Source organism: Rutidosis leptorrhynchoides, chromosome 1, assembly GCF_046630445.1.
Source record: "Rutidosis leptorrhynchoides isolate AG116_Rl617_1_P2 chromosome 1, CSIRO_AGI_Rlap_v1, whole genome shotgun sequence".
Lineage (NCBI taxonomy): Eukaryota > Viridiplantae > Streptophyta > Magnoliopsida > Asterales > Asteraceae > Rutidosis > Rutidosis leptorrhynchoides.
The window spans coordinates 682189400-682207778 of NC_092333.1; positions in this window are offsets into that span (position 1 = coordinate 682189400).

The following is an 18379-nucleotide window of genomic DNA, read 5'->3' on the forward strand; positions in this document are numbered from 1 at the left end:
CATCATGATTATGGAAGTTTAAATAAGCATAATTCTTTTATTTCATATTTTATTTCCTTTATTTTATATTTAATTGCACTTCTAATTATCGCATTTTTATTTATTGTTATTGTATTTAATTGCACTTTTAATTATCATACTTTTTAATTATCGCAAGTTTATTTTATCGCATTTTTATTAATCGCAATTTCATTATCGTTATTTACTTTACGCTTTAAATTAAGCCTTGTATTTATTTATTATTTTACATTTGGTTTTAACTGCGATTAAAGTTTTAAAGTCGACAAACCGGTCATTAAACGGTAAAAACCCCCCCTTTATAATAATAATATTACTTATATATATATTTGTATTTTTATAAAAGTAAACTAATATAGCGTTAAGCTTTGTTTAAAGATTTTCCCTGTGGAACGAACCGGACTTACTAAAAACTACACTACTGTACTATTAGGTACACTGCCTATAAGTGTTATAGCAAGGTTTAAGTATATCCATTCTCTAAATAAATAAATATCTTGTGTAAAATTGTATCGTATTTAATAGTATTTTCCTGCCGAAATTTAATAGTATTTCGTATACCCCGCTGCACATATCAGGGAGGTACTGTGATGACCCGGAAATTTCTGACCAAATTTAAACTTAATCTTTAACGTTTCCGACACGATAAGCAAAGTCTATGAAGTTGAATCCTAAAATTCTTGAACTATTCAAATACCCTTCGATTGTTCTCAACGATTCGCGAACAAATATATGTAAATAGATACATATATATACTATAACTTGAAAATGTAACAAAGTGTTATGAAAACGATACTGTGCATTAACCTTATTGGTTTGATTATCTGATTGATATATTTAACTACTGAGTTAAAAGATTATGCGAAACGATTGAATTAAAAGATATTTATTGAGTCCCTTAAAGATTATGATATTATTACGAGTCTCTGTTGTGAGGTCCACATTGATTTGGGAAATCGTTCATTTTTAACGATATTCGAAATAAATGGTAAAGTGTTTGTTTAAATAACGTAATTTGGAGACATACAATAATAAGGAATATTAACTGTTGGAATTAGATATATGAATAACTTGTGATATGTATTTTGAAACGTATATATTAATATTGAAAATATATAAAATATAATATTAAATTGGTCATAAAATGAATTGTTATTATATATATATATATATATATATTAACAAATAGTGAGACAATGATTTATAGAAGTAAATGACCAAAACACTCGAAAGTTTAATATATACTTTGAGTGGTATAGTTTAGGGATAATTTAAGGCTATATTTTGACAAAGGTACGTGACACGAAACGTAAAATGCAAGTTTTCTAAGCGTACGAAAATGCGTTCGAGAAACCGGAACCGGGACATGAGTCGAGTGATGACGTACAACTTATCGGAACAAAAATTACAAGTCAACTATGCACGTGAATTTAATATAATATATAATTAATTATTTAAATTAAATATATTATATATATTATATAAATATATGTCGACAAGCTAAAAGTTAAAAAAAATTGTGAGCTGGATTTTGGGGCCATGTGATCGCATGAGAAATAGGCATAAAACCCATGCGATCGCATGGGGTTCAGTTTCAGCAAATGTACTATAAATTCTCCAGTTTTCTGCGAATGTTTTTCACACACATCTGTCTCTCTACTCTCTATATTTATATTATTATTATTATTAATATTATTATTATTATTATTATTATTATTATTATTATCATTATCATTATTATTATTATTTATATTATTATTATTATTATTAATTCTAATATTATTATTAGAAATATTAGTAGTAATATTAATTAGTATTATACAAAAAAATACTACGACGAGGTCATAAGCGTGTCACTTTCAAAATGGGTTTTCAAGCGGGATAGAGCTAAGGAAACTTTGGGTTATAGCTATGAAGGTTATGGGTAATATTCATGGGTACTATTCGCAAGTCAAACCTAGTGTTTATCATCTCCGTTGTGTCTACGTACTTTCCTGCAATATTGAATCACAATATTGATACGTGAGCATTCATATCTTATCTTTTATATATTAATTGTGTATCCATGTCTAGTGCTCGAGTATATATGTTTATGCATGCTTGTATACTAAATTTCGTCGTTAAATAGTTTATAATGAATCACGAATTAAATACATATATTACTAGTAAAAGGTATATGATATACATGTTTTTGGAAAGCTAACGAAAAATCAATAACTTTTCATTTAGATATCGAATAGTTTCGATGAACAGATTAAAAGATATGATCAACTGAATTATGATTGACGTTAATTGAAATTGCTTTTGAATCTGCAATTAAGATTTAAACAACTGGTTTACGAGATTGATAAAATGGATTTTTAAATATTACCAGCCGAGTAAATGAATTCTTATATAAAGCACGTCTCGTTTTGTTGAACTATTGTCAAAATTGACTTTTTGAAACAACTTTGGATAACTTTTGTATGTCGATCTCGAGCATTAGGATTATGATACACTATGACCAAACCTTGCTTGGTAGACATTTATTGACCAACATATGCTCTATAGGTTGAGATCTACGGTTATTTGGTATTCCGAGTTTCGATCACATTTCGGTGAACAACTTTATGTACTGCTAAGGTGAGTTTCATTTGCTCCCTTTTTAATTGCTTTTGCAATCTATATTTTTGGGCTGAGAATACATGCACTTTATTTTAAACGCAATGGATACAAGTACATACTAAATTCTACACTGAGTTTGAACCGAAAATCCCTTAGCTTTGGTAACTAGTAACTGCCAGTTATAAGAACTGGTGGGTGCGAGTAGTTGTATATGGATCCATAAGGCTTGACATCCTCGTCTGTTCCAGGTATAGAAACCCTATCCTGAACTATTAAACAGACGTATGCTATTTGAGTTTAGTACACGTTGGTTTGCGTGTATTGTACATATTGGTTGCATGTATGTTAAAACAGGGGTACTTATTATATAGACGTTAAAGTTTAGTTACCAGGGTGCTCAATCTTGTAGAATATTTTGATAAACGTTTCTGGATGAAACAACTGAAATCTTGTGATCCACCTTTATGTACAGATTATGCAAAACATTAAAACTATGAACTCACCAATATTTGTGTTGACACTTGTTAGCATGTTTATTCTCAGGTTCCCTAGTAGTCTTCCTTTGTTTGCTTATATGTTAGACAAGCTATGTGCATGGAGTCTTACATGGCATATTTTTCAAGAAAATGTTGCATTCACCAAATCATCACCATGTATCTTATTTTGACTGCATTGTCAACGGAAGTACCATTGTAAACTATTATTTACGGTGATTGTCTATATGTAGATATCATCAGATGTCGAAAACCTTTGATTTAAATATTCATTTATGGTGTGCCTTTTCAAAAGAATGCAATGTTTACAAAACATTTCATATAGAGGTCAAATACCTCGCAATGAAATCGATGAATGATGTGTTCGTCCATATGGATTTGGAGCGATCGTCACAGTGGTAGTTTGATGTAATTCACGATTGGGGAGAGAAAGAGAAATTGAGAGTGAATGATAGTGGCCGTGGTTTGTAGAGGGTGTTGTATGGTGGGTTTTGAACACAATAGAAGACAGTAGTTGTCAGGTGAAGGTCGACATGGTGATGGCGGATGACGATCACGCTAAGGTGGTGATTGAGTTGTTGAAGAAATCACAAGAAGGAAATCACAAGAAAGAAAAGAATTATGAGTGGGTGTCTTAAGTTATGCATATGTATTTATGTATATATATTACCCCGTATACTTTTATTTAGGAAGAAACAAATGAAACCACTTTAGCAATCAACTAACATCAATTATCAATAGTAACACAGTGACAGAATTGACAGAATTGGAAACTTTTAAAAATAGTATCCTTCAATCAATATCTCAAAATCACGGATTCAATTAATTCAAATAGTGGAGCATAGTGTAACTATAAGATATTTTAAGATATAAACGTGTTATATTGTTAGCCATCACCATTCACGGACTAATTTTCATACTTCGTTATTAATCCGTGGCGGATAAAAGTGTTCAGAAAAATTCTATATTTTTAAATTAACTATATTTATTTATTTTGGTCATTATGGTATAAAATTTGGTCACTAACTATTAAATAAAAATTACTTTAATTATTCACTCCCAACCCCCAAGTAAAATATAAAAAGTTTCAAAATTTGACAAACAACTTCTAAATATATTATTAATAAGCCTTGTTGATGCATTTTATGTAAGTACCTAGACATCTAACCTACGTCCATTGCAGGTATTTCAGTTTATGGGATACCATGATCGCTCGTTATTATCCTATCTGTGGTTGTATGTGGTTACAGGTAATGCAAAAACGCGATATGGATGTTTGACTATGTTAGACTTAGTCAGACGTGCGAGTGAAGTCTCACTCGTACGGCTGACAGGCTCATACGCATGGTTGATGCTGGGCTAAGTCACAATTATAACCTAAATGAGAAGACACGAGTGAGTGATCACCCGTACGGCTGATGAAGACAACTCGTACGTGTGATGGATGACTCGTGCGGGTGAGTCAACAGCAGAGGTATATAAGTGTTATGTTCTTCATTTTAGGTTAAGCCTCTCACACACACACACACACCACTCAGATCTGTTAAACCCTAATCCGATTATCTCTCAACCCAAATCACTCCAGTAGTGAATAATAGCTCTAGGCATTAATCTAATCACACAAATCTAATCCTTGTTGTGGTTTGACTAATTTTATCCCAAAAAGCTCCTAATATTCACTAGTTATGGTTTGATTCACTAATTCCGCCTTTGTGTGAATTAAACCTGTTGATTTCGAAGTTCCTAGTCATGTTTCATCATTGGTATCAGAGCATTGGTTGTGATTTCAATATCATCTAGTGATTTTTGGTGATTAATTAGTTTATTATTTTGGATTTTTGAGATAAAGGTAATTTTAATCAAAAAGTAATCATCTTTACGTGTGTAATTATCATTAGAGAGTGTTTTTATGTTAGTTTAGTGCTAATCCAACTTGTGGATGAAGAAATTGAGGTTTAACATCAATTTCTAGGGTTTTTGAGTGATTTGAGCTGAACAACAGCTCACACGAGTGGGTCAAAGTTTTTGAACACATGTACGGTTGACCAGACGGTTGACTGTCCCTCGTGAACTCACACGCACGGTTTAGCATAACCTTTTCAGGTTAAGTGACAACAGTCTGATCACACGGGTGATCAAGCGGTTGACTGTGAAACGTACGAGTAATGACACGTGTGATCATCACTCGCACGTTTGAGACTTAGTGATTGGTTCTTTTGATTGAACTGTGACATGTACGCTTTAGTTTGTGACACGTACGGTTGATACTATCACACGTACGGTTGATATCCTGAACCGCACGGTTTACCTTTGGTAAAGTTTTCAAGATGTTTAATTCAAATGATTACGCGTTGGCCGCACTGTTAGTTCAGAGCATTACGAATATGACTCAACGATTACTCCTTGCTGAGAGTGAATCAGGAAGTGGTACGAAATGTCCGAGGTTAATGAATATGGATAACTATTCTACTTGGAAGTCGAGATTTAAGATTTGGTTTGATGGTCAGGACACGAAGCTTTGGAAGTACATTGAAACCGAATTTCAATGGCCACGTTCACCTGTTACAAATGAATTGTATACATTACATAACATGCCTTCGGAAGAACGTGAAGAGTATAACTTGGAAAAGAAGATGTACTGTAACTTAACAAGTGCTCTTGATGGTACGATTTTCCATCAATTTCTGTGTCATGATAATTGGTTCAAGATATGGGAAGCACTTCGTACTTTTAACGAAGGAAATACATCTTACAGAACTAGAAAGGGTTTGGAATTGAAAGCTGAGTTTGATCGTTTTCACTGGCAAGTTGGAGAGTCTATTACAGAATTGGTTGAAAGATATCGTCATTTGCTAGCTGAATTACACAAGCATGATGTGACCATTGCTGAAAAAGACAAAGTAACATGTCTAGCTGGAGCATTACCTTTAGAATGAAATGGCTTCGTATTAACTATGAAAACCAGTGGAGAACTAGCTACTGCTACAGTGAACTCATTTATTGCAAGACTTCATGAAGAAGAACTAGAGTTGTTAAACAAAGTCAAGAGGTCTAAACAAGTTCAAGACACGAAAATGTATTGTCCAAATGGTTACACACCGCCTAAGTCAGCTCATGCACCTTTTCAAACAGCTTTTGTTACGAACAATCAAAATATGTATGGTTTGAATGTTAGCAGTGCACCTTTTCAACAACCTTCGTATCCACCACAAGTTTCGCCATGTTCTCTCAATACTCAATCACAGCCTACTTCCAATACTACAGAGTCATCTACACCGACTGCATCAGATGTTCTGTCTGCACTTAAGATCGAGAACTTGAGGAAAGCTGGAAAAGAAAAGATTAGTGAAGATATAGCTTTGTTGTCAAGTCTTGTTAATTCTTATGATAGTTATCTTGATGGTCGTGTGGGTAACATTCATCTAACAACAGAAGATTATCATCAACTTGATAAAGATGAAGCAGAAAAGATGGATATTATGTGGGGTATGACAAATCTTGTGAGACGAGCTAGAGATTACAAAGAGCGAACTGGAAAACCAATCAGTATGACTAAAGATACAAAACTGGGTTTTGATATGAATTCTGTTTCTTGTTACAACTGTGGAGAATTAGGTCATTTTTCAAGACAGTGCACAAAACAGAAGAAGCAGGGTAATCGTAATCCGTTCAAGAATCAGAACTACAGTTCTCAGAGTCAAACTACAAAGCATGAGATTTACATTACTGATAAAGTAAATGAAGCTGAAACAGCTGAGGGTCCGAACAAAGCTTTAGTTGTTATTCATGGAGACGATGATGATTGGTCTATCAAATTGAATGTTGATGATCAACAACCTAAAGCTAACATGGCCAAGATTTCTGAAGAAAAAGAAGACCGTGTCATCGGTCAAAGTATAATTGAGAAGCTGACTGCTCGTGCTGAAAGAGCTGAAAAGTTATCACGAACCATTCGGAAAGAGAAGATTCAAAAGATGGTTAAAGATAAATTCAAGAAGGCACGTGATTCAGTTCCTCGTACACCTGAATCTGGAAGTATTTCACCAACATCGTCAGAGGACTACTACTTCAACAGTTGGAAGGATAACTATGGTGATACCTCTATGTTTGAAGAAAGTGTAGAGGCTAATAAGAGTGAAGAGACATTGGTTGATTCTGATACGGAACTAGACAAATGGGGTAAAATGTTTGCTGCTGAATTGGAAATGTTAGTTCTCATGGGTGAAGGTTCAGATCTTGAGAGTGTAAGTTCAGATGTTGATGATTCGGATGAGAAGTCAGAATCAGAGGTTGAAGATAAAGCTGATCATACTGGAGTGGATCAATCTGATTTTGAAGCATTGAACAAGCAAGCAGTAGATTTACTGAAGATGTCCTTATCAGAAAGTGATCTTGAAAAGGTTTCCGATTTGAAAAGAGCTAAGGATATTTGGGACAGACTTGAGCAGATTCATTTGGGTAAAGATGCTAATACATCAGAGTTTCTTACAGACTCGTCAGAATCAGAAGATGAGCTAGATGATGGGAAGAAGACATATTTCCTTGCATTTATGGCTGAGACTTCCTCATCAAATAACCCTCAACAGGTATCATCTGATCCATCCACTGTTATTGAATGTGTTAAATGTGCTGAATCTAAGGTAACAATAGATAATTTAACAAAGGCATATGCGGAGATAAAAGAAAAATGGCATGCTGACCATGTGACCACTAAGGTTGAAAATGAATTGAAAGAGCAAATCAAAGTTTATAAAAAACAACTTCACGATCTTAAATGTTATAACTTTGATATAAATCAAGCTTTAATTAAACGTGTTGACACAATTAATGAATTAAAGAAAGAAAATGAATGCGTTAAAGCTGATTTAGAGGCAATTTCAATCAAAATGAAATGTTGGGCAAGTGCGTCACAGTGGAATGCATTAATGGTGGAACTTAATGACACCAAGGGAAAGGGTATAGGATATAGTTCTGCATCTCCTCCTTTTCAGAACACATTTGTTAATGCAAACTAGTTGACGATCGACCAGAAGATTGTATCCCTCCTAGTTATGAAGATTATGTTGAAAAGAATAAAAAATGTAATTCAACTAAGAATACAACTTCTGATGATACTGCTGAAGGTGCTCTAGATCATGAGGAAGATAGGAAAACTGGGTTAGGAGATAACTCTAAGACAAGTAGAGTTAGAACACCGAAAGGTCCTGTTAAAATTTTGAGAAATCCTAGATTTGCTAATACACCGGTTCCTCCTGTTACACCTACACCTGTTCCAAGAAATAAAATAAATGATTCTCCTGTGTTAGTAAGAACACAAGATCCGTCATCTTCAAATTCTAATAACTTGTATGAATTTAGAGGACATAGGGAGTTTCGTCAATGTTTTAGTTGTGCTATTTTTGGACACATTGCTGCTAATTGTCCTAGAAGATATAGATCACCAAGATAGAAGATTGAACTCACATATGATGATCGCAAATCATCTTATGCTCATAAAACAGGTTTACCTGTTAATGATGAAGTTCGTGTTAAAAATCATACGACAAAGGTTGTCTATGGAGAGTATAAGAGAAAGAACTTCAATTGGTCAATTTCTCCTGTGAAGATTAAAGTTCCTAAACAGGATACTGAGACAAGATTTGCCAAATCAAGTGATCATAGAAGAGCTTTTGAATCAAAGGCACGATCGCCTTCGCAAAAAGTTAGTCGTCGAAAATATTTTTCTCGTACCAGACCACGAGCTAATCGCTCCGAAGATGAGCAAAATGTGAAAAACTAGAAGAGCAATATTGCTACTTTTAAACTATCTAAGTTTACGGTTTCTAATGATGAGATTCCACCTGACTCAAATGGGAAATGGATGAAAGTTCAAGCTATGGGTGTTAATGGACAACCTACTGCCGTCCGGGCGTGGGTTCCCATTATCAATTAATTTTCTTAATGTGATATGCAGGGAACCATGCTACCTGCAAACAACACCTGGATAGTGGATAGAGGTGCTTCGAGACATATGACTGGACAGCTATCTCTTCTTTCGGATGTACACCCAATTAAGGGAGGTTATGTAGCTTTTGCTGGAGATAAAGGAGGTCACATTTTAGCTCAGGGTTTATTGAAGAATGAAAAAGTTAGTTTCGATAAAGTAAACTATTGTCAAGAGCTTGCAAATAATTTGTTGTCGGTTTCACAAATATGTGAAAAATCATTCAAGGTAGCATTTGATGATGGATTCAGCTACATTTTGAAGCCAGAGTTTGTGATTCCTCCTGAAATGATTTTGATGAACGCTCCTAGACAAGCTGATTTATATATACTAGATATGAATGTTGCTACTTTAACTGCTGAACATCATCAAGCTTTTGTTTCTAAAGCGACTGAACAAGATTCTATTACGTGGCACAAACACATGGGTCATTTAAGTTTTCAGAAGATGAACCATCTGGTTCACAACAATCTTGTAGAAGGTGTTGATCTTCGATCTTTTCAGATTCCAGGTATATGTGTTCCATGTAAGAAGGGTAAACAGAGCAAGAAAGCTCATAAGTTGGTAAAGTATAATCCAATCTCTGCTCCACTTGAATTGTTACATATGGATCTCTTCGGTCCAATCCGTTTTAAAAGCATTGATGGGAGTAAGTACTGTCTGGTTGTAACTGATGATTATTCAAGATTCTCTTGGGTAATGTTTTTGAAAGAGAAGTCCGATACGTTTGAAAACTTGAAAGTGCTAATCAATCGATTAGAGACAGGTTTCAATTTAAAGGTAAGAAAGATTCGTTGCGATAATGGTACAGAATTCAAGAATCAGTATCTTGCAGGTTTCTGTATTGAAAAAGGTATCAATATGCAGTTCAGCTCTGCATACGCTCATCAGATGAATGGTGTTGCTGAAAGAAAGAATAGAGTATTGATAGAGACAGCTAGAACAATGCTAGCAGATTCATCGTTACCTGTTCATTTTTGGAGTGAAGCTGTTGCAAATGCATGTTACATTATGAATCGAGTTTTGACTGTTAAACGACTGGGTAAAACTTGCTATGAGCTATTGCATGGGAGAAAACCATCGTTAAAGCATCTAGAACCATTTGGTGCACCGTGTACCATCTTGAAAAGAAAACCAGGAAGTAAGTTTGATTCAAAAGTGGTTACTGGAGTGTTTCTTGGGTATAGTTCTCATAACAAGCGAGTTTTCAACAATGAGACAAGATGTGTTGAAGAATGGTCTGAAGTTGGGGTCCAGAGGAATCATATGAAGAGTGCTTCTAAAAGTCATCCTTGGATTTATAACTACGATGAGCTGATTGATTCATTCAATCTTGCTCCAGATCAGACGGAGAATGAAGTTGAGTTACAAATGCTGTTTGATCTACAGAATGAACCAGAAGTTTCTGCACCTACATCAACTCCAACTCCATTACCCACTGTCATTGAACCAGTTCAAGATTCAGATCATGACATTGATCTAGTGTATGATACCTGCGGATCTGATATTTCAAGTGAGAATTCTGAAAATCAAGAAGATATTGGAGATACCACGAATCTACACCATGAGATACCTATTCCTGCACAACCAGTTCCCAGAACTACAGCTGCTCATCCTAGAGAGAATATTATTGGAGATCCAAATGCATGTGTTAGAACAAGAATGCAAGTTCAGTTTGATGGTCAAGTTGATACTCATATGATAGCTGCTGCTGCTGCATACTTTGAGTACTCATGTCATATTTCTAGAATCGAGCCAAAGACGACTAAAGAAGCGTTGAAGCATGTTGATTGGGTAATGGCTATGCAAGAAGAGATTCAGCAATTTCATCATTTAGATATTTGGAAGCTAGTTACCAAACCGCATGGAGCTAAGGTAATTGATCTCAAATGGGTTTGGAAGTGCAAATTTGACGAAGATGGCAATATTATCCGTAACAAAGCAAGATTAGTTGCTAAAGGTTATCAGCAAGATCCTGAATTCGATTATGATGAAGTTTTTGCTCCTGTTGCTAGATTGGAGGCCATTCGCATTTTTCTGACTTTTGCTTCATTTATGAAGTTTAAAGTGTTTCAAATGGATGTTAAGAGTGCATTTCTTTATGGCAAACTAAACGAACGAGTATATGTCAGTCAACCTCCGGGTTTTGAAGATCATCTTCATCCTGACAAAGTATACCGATTACGTAGAGCCCTATATGGTTTACATCAAGCCCCAAGAGCTTGGTATGGACGTTTGTCAAGTTATCTGCTTGAAAAAGGTTATCAAATAGGCACGGTAGATTGTACTCTGTTCACAAAGGTTAAAGATGGTGATATTATTTTGGTCCAGATCTATGTAGACGACATTATTTTTGGTGCTACTAAGCAGGAACTCGTCGATGAGTTTGAACAGGTGATGAAGGATGAATTCGAAATGAGAAAATTGGGTCTCTTACATTACTTTCTTGGTTTACAAGTCGAACAGACTAGTAATGGTAATTTTATTCATCAAGCAAAGTATGTAAATGATATACTCGAACGTTTTGGTATGACTCAAGAGCGTCCTGTGTCAACCCCGTTAGCTGTGAATCATGGTATTTCGTTAGACTGTGAAGGGGAGCCTATTGATCCTACATACTATCGAGCAATCATCAGATCGCTTATGTATCTTACTGCATCTAGGCCAGATATTATGTTCGCAACATGTCTGTGTGCTCGTTATCAAATTAATCCGAATACAGTTCATCTTACAGTTGCCAAAAGAATTCTACGTTATCTGTTGCATTCTCCCAATCTCGGCATCTGGTATTCGAATGAAGACAAGTTTGATCTTGTAGCTTACAGTGATTCAGACTATGCAGGTTGCAAAATCAATAACAAGTCTACATCAGGAGGATGTCAATTTTTAGGTGAAAGGCTGGTGACCTGGCAGTGCAAGAAACAAACCGCAGTTGCGCTTTCCACGTGTGAAGCTGAATATATCGCTGCTACTAGTTGCTACTCGCAAGTTGTGTGGATCCAACAACAACTTCTCGATTACGGACTAAGAATCTCTTTCTCTCCTCTTTATATTGATAATACTGCTGCTATTGCAATTACTAAGAATCCTGTGCAACATTCTAAGACTAAACTCATAGGTGTTAAATATCATTTTATTAGGGATTGCCATGAGAAAAAGATTATTGAGGTTAAGAGAATAGGTACTAAGGACTAGAGGGCCGACTTATTCACTAAGGCTTTTGATAAACCTAGGTTCTTGCTACTGTTAGAGATGAATGGCATTGTTGATCGAGACAAAGTGATTTTCGATGATGTGTTTGAGGGTTAATCAAACTTTTAGACTTTGCATGTAGGATGCATGACATATAGATTTTAGTTTCTTATTATCTATATTGCATATTTGTTGCTTACTGTCGGCATTTCCTTGCATGATTTCTTTCATGTTTGCATGCTAGTCTGTAGTTATTTTCTGTTTCTTTTGTTAAAATGATAAAAGACAAAATGATTTTATGTTTTAGTATTTTAGGGGGAGTATATGTTTCAACAGAAAATACCTAAAAAGTGTAAAATGCCTCATCAGAAAACCTTAAAAAGTTGAAAAATCCAAAAATGAGCTTGTTTTGATTAATAAACGGAGATGAAGAAATTACTGTACTGAGAATTGATATATTTGATTAGTAATGACTGATTTAAACGTTTATGTCTATCTGTTGTGTGATGTACTGATAGATGTGACTTATGAATTCTTGGCATTAGACAATCATAATAAGAATAACTATCATCTAAGATTCAGAAGTCATGGACGATCTGTAGCGTTTGAAGGTAGTCACCTAATTATCTCCGAAATTGTATCTAATGATAATTGTTGAGGAACTCAACAGTTGGTTGAGGGTATCCCCTATCATAATTGATAATCGTTAGAGAAAGTTAGGGGTGTATTTTAAGTTGAGTATTATCTGTTTGGCTGGTGCATACCACGTTGTCACGGGCCTAAGACTTTATAATCGAAACTAAACCCCGAAATTTCAGAGAAAATTAGTTTATGTCGAAAGTAAATGTCCCTTCTCACTTAAGGTTGAAAAGTATAATTCCTTATTGCGGACCGTTCAAGCATTTAAGGGAGAACACCTTCGAGTGATCTGAGCACACAACAAAGAAACATGAGTTCATGCATAACAATGGAAAATCCATTCATGATGGCGTTCAAAATCAATATATCAAAAGACTGTGATATGCTGAAAAAAAATATCAAAAGAAATTCAAAGTCAAAAATAATTGGCGTATCAAGATGGCAAAGTCCTGAAAGTGTGAAGAATGCTGATTCATGATGTGCTCATAAAGAACTCAGATCATTCTTAGTGTGACGTCCCCGCGCAACTTGAATTGTTTAATCACGACGTTCACACTAAACTATCAAGATTCTTGTCGTCTGCAATATAGAGTTATACCTATTAAGACTATAAGTTGGAAAGATACTTATCTAGATATACTCTAATTATATATATATATATATATATATATATATATATATATATATATATATATATATATATATATATATATATATATATATATATATATATATATATATATATATATATATGAAAGTTTAACTTTCGATTCCGTTTTCCATGTCAACTTGAACATAATGAAGTTAAAGGCCTTGAGATTTATTTCGTGTGACGACTGGTCATCAGGCAAGTCTGCTTTAACTGTAGATCAATCCCCGCTGTAAATAATGCGCCTATTCGGATAATCCAATATATTCTAAAATCTGCCGTTCCAACTAGATTGAAGATTATCAATACACTGATAGAAGCCAAAGGCTGACAGGGTTATTCAAAATGTCATGAGAACCATCCTGTTCAATTTGAATAAAATACATGTAAAGAGATAACGGAAAGTTACGTGTAATGAATTGACAACCTAATAAAAATGCACAATCATAAGTGATGGAAGAATCAATGATTAATGAACTTAGCGTGATATCAAAAAACATTGCCTTATAGTGTTCAAGTAATTAATGCCAACATGATTGTCAAAGTGTTCGGAATGAATATGTTCATGTTTAATGAGGATTGATATCAGTGATTGCATGATAATAGACATAGACTGGATAATTAGGAATGAACAACAGAAATTGATTCAATATGTCAGTTCTGATCCAATTTTAAATTGTTAATCATATTGCTCACAAAAAAAATGTGGATTTATATGTTTGTTTATCTCTTTATTTAAGTATTTTGCATTGGAAAACGGAAAAACAACAAAAAGATTTTGGTTTTTCATGTTATTGCATTTCATGGTAGAATGTCTTTTCCTTGCATATTTTTAGTTGCATGACATTATATTTCAGAAAAGCTATAAAGATTTTATCTTTTCCTTATTTTCTGATTAATCCTCTGAATATGTACAATAACATCTGAAAGAACCTTGTCGAGATCAAGATATTTTTGGCCACCAAATCCATAAGATTGAAGTTTTTAGAGCTTGTGATTATTTGAAGGGATTTAAGTATTTAAGTTGTTAGTGAACTTAAGATGATATTACACTGTAGGCTTTACTCTTGGAACTTAGAATGTTTAGAGTAATAACCTTGTTTGGGTTAGAATTTTTGATCTACCTAAGTGTTGATGATCATTTCTTGATGATTTAGTGGATTGTAACTCAAATTAAAAATGCTAGTTAGCTCTAAGATTGCCAAACGAGTCAAAATCCTAAGTTTGTGAAAATTGAAAATTTGAAATTGCCTAAGTGGCTCACTCGCACGTTTGATGTGTGAACCGTACGAGTAACCACATGCGTGATGTTAACCGTACGGCTGACCTTGTTCTAAAAATGTCCTAAGACATCAGGGTCACACGTACGAGTGATTGGGTGAGACGCGCGGTTGATGGTGGATCGTGTGATCAACTGTACGGTTGATCACGAGAGTATAAATAGGGAGTGTTGAGCACAGTCGCTCACACTTGTGCACCCAACTTTTTTTTCTCTCAAAATTCGACTTTCACTGATCACGTTTTCCACCACAACGTTTGATTATCACATTATTCCAACCTCAGCGCCACCTAATAGGTAAGATTTCATCGAGGTTTAGTCTGTTAATTTGATGTTTGAATGATTCGAAACCCTAAGGGTTTGTAACTCGAATTTTGTGTAATTGGTGCTTGTTTTGATCGTTATTTGTTATTTTTTTGAGTTAAACGGATCCTATACATAGAGCTGACACGTGTGATTACACGCATGAGTCACCACACGGTTGACTCACTCGCTTATAAATAGTACCTTGTCTGAAACCATATTACTGCTCAAATGTGTCAACAGTGACACGAGTGACTATATCACTCGCACGGTTAATCACTCAGCCACACGTGTGACATTATCACTCGTACGGTTTATCATGTTAATATGTTTATGACACTTTGATGCGAATGCTTTGATATTTTATGATATGTGGGTCGTATTTATAACATTTCTGTTATTGCTTCAGTTTGTTAAGATATCACCAATGGCAGAACAATAACTTAATGTTCCGGCTGTTAACCCAGAAGCTCAGGGGGAGCAACAGCAAGATCCTCAAGTGAATCCGGTTAATCCGCCTTTTCAACAAGAGACTATTCTAGAGAAAGGCGAGCTCAACAATCAAGTTGCTCTTTATGATACTACTCTTGAAAGAGGTTCTCATTTTAAGGAGATTGTGGAGTTTCTAAAGCGCTCAAGGATTCATGCAGCTATCTCTACTGCATGTACGTCATACTACAGCCATCAGATAGAGTTCTGGAAGAATGCTGTACTTGATGTGTCAGATACTGAAGAGAAAATTGTTAGTAAGGTTCAAGGGCATGAGATAACTGTTTCTAAGTCTGTGATAAGGAAGATTTTAGGTTTTAATGATGAGAGATGTTCCCACATGACGCTCAACTGAGAAAGGATACATGGATGTTTCAAGAGATGTGCTTATTCTGGCTATATCTCGGGTAAATCTGAGCTGATGAAGACTCTACTGCCGCCACAGTTTAGATATCTTGCTCACGTGATCATGCATTGTTTGAGTGGTCGTAAAGCTGGGTTTGACAAGTTGAATGAGAAAGTGCAAAGCATGTTTGTGGCACTTGTTCTCAGAGCCCCATATGATTTCTCAGGATTTGTTTACTACTACTTCAAAGCAAATCTTTTCAGTTATACTCAGAGATACCTGATCTATGCCCATTTTCTTTAATTAATCATTAATGTTACTGCACCTGAGTTACCAAAGCTTGAAGAGGATATTATTCACCTTAAGCCGATGAATCCGATTACTTTTCGAAGGATGGAGGAGACAAGAAACAAAGATTTGAAGCCCGATTTTAACAGAAAGCTTATTTGTCATCTGATCAAAGAAAACTATCAATTCCCGGCTGGTAATGTGTGGAGAAATGAGGATTCAGACTCTGACTACGAAGTTTCTGATAAGGAAGGTGAGGGTGATAATCAACGAGCTACTGGTGAAGTTCAAGGAGGAGGTAATGTTGATGATGAGATTATCGAAGGTGATGATGAAGTGACTGAGGAAGATGTTAGTTTGAAACAAAGGAAGATGAAAGACAAAGAACAGATGACAGAACAACCGAAGAAGAAGGAGAAGAGAACTAAATATCAGTTTGATTCATCTCAAAAGTCATCTCAAGGAGGTTCTAAGAAACAGGCTCAGAGACAACCATTCGGTTTCATGAAGGATGCAAGAGCTGCTGTTACTTCACTAAAACCTGCCACCACAACACCTCAGGTCACGACAGCTGAATTCAAGACACAGCATAATCTACTGTTGTCTTTGATCACCAAAATAACCAATCTGGAGAATCAAGCCATTGAGGACAAAAAGATCAGTGAAGCTAAGATTGAATCATTGGTAGAAGAAAACAAAAAGTTATCTGATAGATTGGATCGTCAGAAGGGAAGGACGGAGAAGTTGAAGAAGAAAGTGTTGGCATTCAAGAGTGAGAATAAGGAGAAGTTGAAGGAGATGAAAGATAAGATCGAATTGATTACCTCGGGTAAAACAAAGTTGATTAAGGAGAGAGGAGAAGAAGTTTCTTCTGATTTGGGTGGTGATGATGAGAAAGACGATGAAGAAGATGCTGGAACTGGAGGACCCTCTTTTGATATACCGTTAGTGATACCTATTCGAAGCTTTAATGAATACGGTGAGGTCTTTACTGCTGAATATTATATGAATTATTCAAATGTTTTTAATGATGCAGAAAAGGGGGACGTTCCACCAAGTGCGTTTCCATTGGAACAGCTTGTTGATCTGGCATATGACAGTGAAAACGATACGGAGAATGCAGAGTCAGTTGAAGCTGAAGACAAGGCTCTACAAGAAGGGCCAGCTGATGAAATCCCTCCCGAATCAATCCAAAATATCAATTTAAGCGATTTTGATAACCTGTTAGAAGATGAAAAGAGTGAAAGTTCTGTTGCTAAGGAAAGTATCAAAAAGAAAATGTGATTTTCGAATCCGAAGATGAGTTTGAGACAGAGTCTGAGGATGTCGAGGAAGAGGAAGAAGTGGAAATTGTTATGCCGTCGCTTGCACCATACTCAAATCTGTCACTCAATACATTAAGTGACTTCTTCAATTTGAGTAGTGATGTGAAACATAAGAACTTAATTGAGTTAGAAAAAGCGAGGAAGGTATACAAAGAACAAGTGAAAGAAGTGGATGTTCTAATTGAAAAGAACAAGAAAATCCAACATGAGAAACTGCTCGTTGAGAAAGAAAGAAAAGAATTTGAGCTGAAGAAGAAGAAACTCCGAGCCGAGCAAGCCAAAGCCAGGGCATGGAATGAGATCAATGAATGGTTCAAACGTGATAGGGTTAAAGTAAACAGAAACGTTGAAGAAGACGAGATCTGTCAGAGTTGGTGGAAACAGAACGTCATTAACCCTGATCAGTTGAATAAGCCAGAACTCGAGCCGAAGTTTGCTAGTTTCTACGAAAGGGGAAATAGAACCAAGAAGTATTCCAAGGGTAAAATACTAAGCTGGGGTTACTTCAAGGAGATCAATTGTTTCACGATCAAGAGGGAAGGAGGAGTTGATTACATGGCACGTCCTAGTCACTTCAAAACTCTACCGTACTTCGAGATCATGCAACTTGCTAAGCTGAAGATGTTGAACGCTGAAGATTGTGACCTTTCCAGGTAGTTTCAGAGAAAACTCAGATATGAGTATAAGACAGGGAAATGGGACATCTTTAAGTCAACAGCCGCCAGGTTTTCCATGCACCCAACAAAGCGAAATTCTAAAGGTGGACCTGT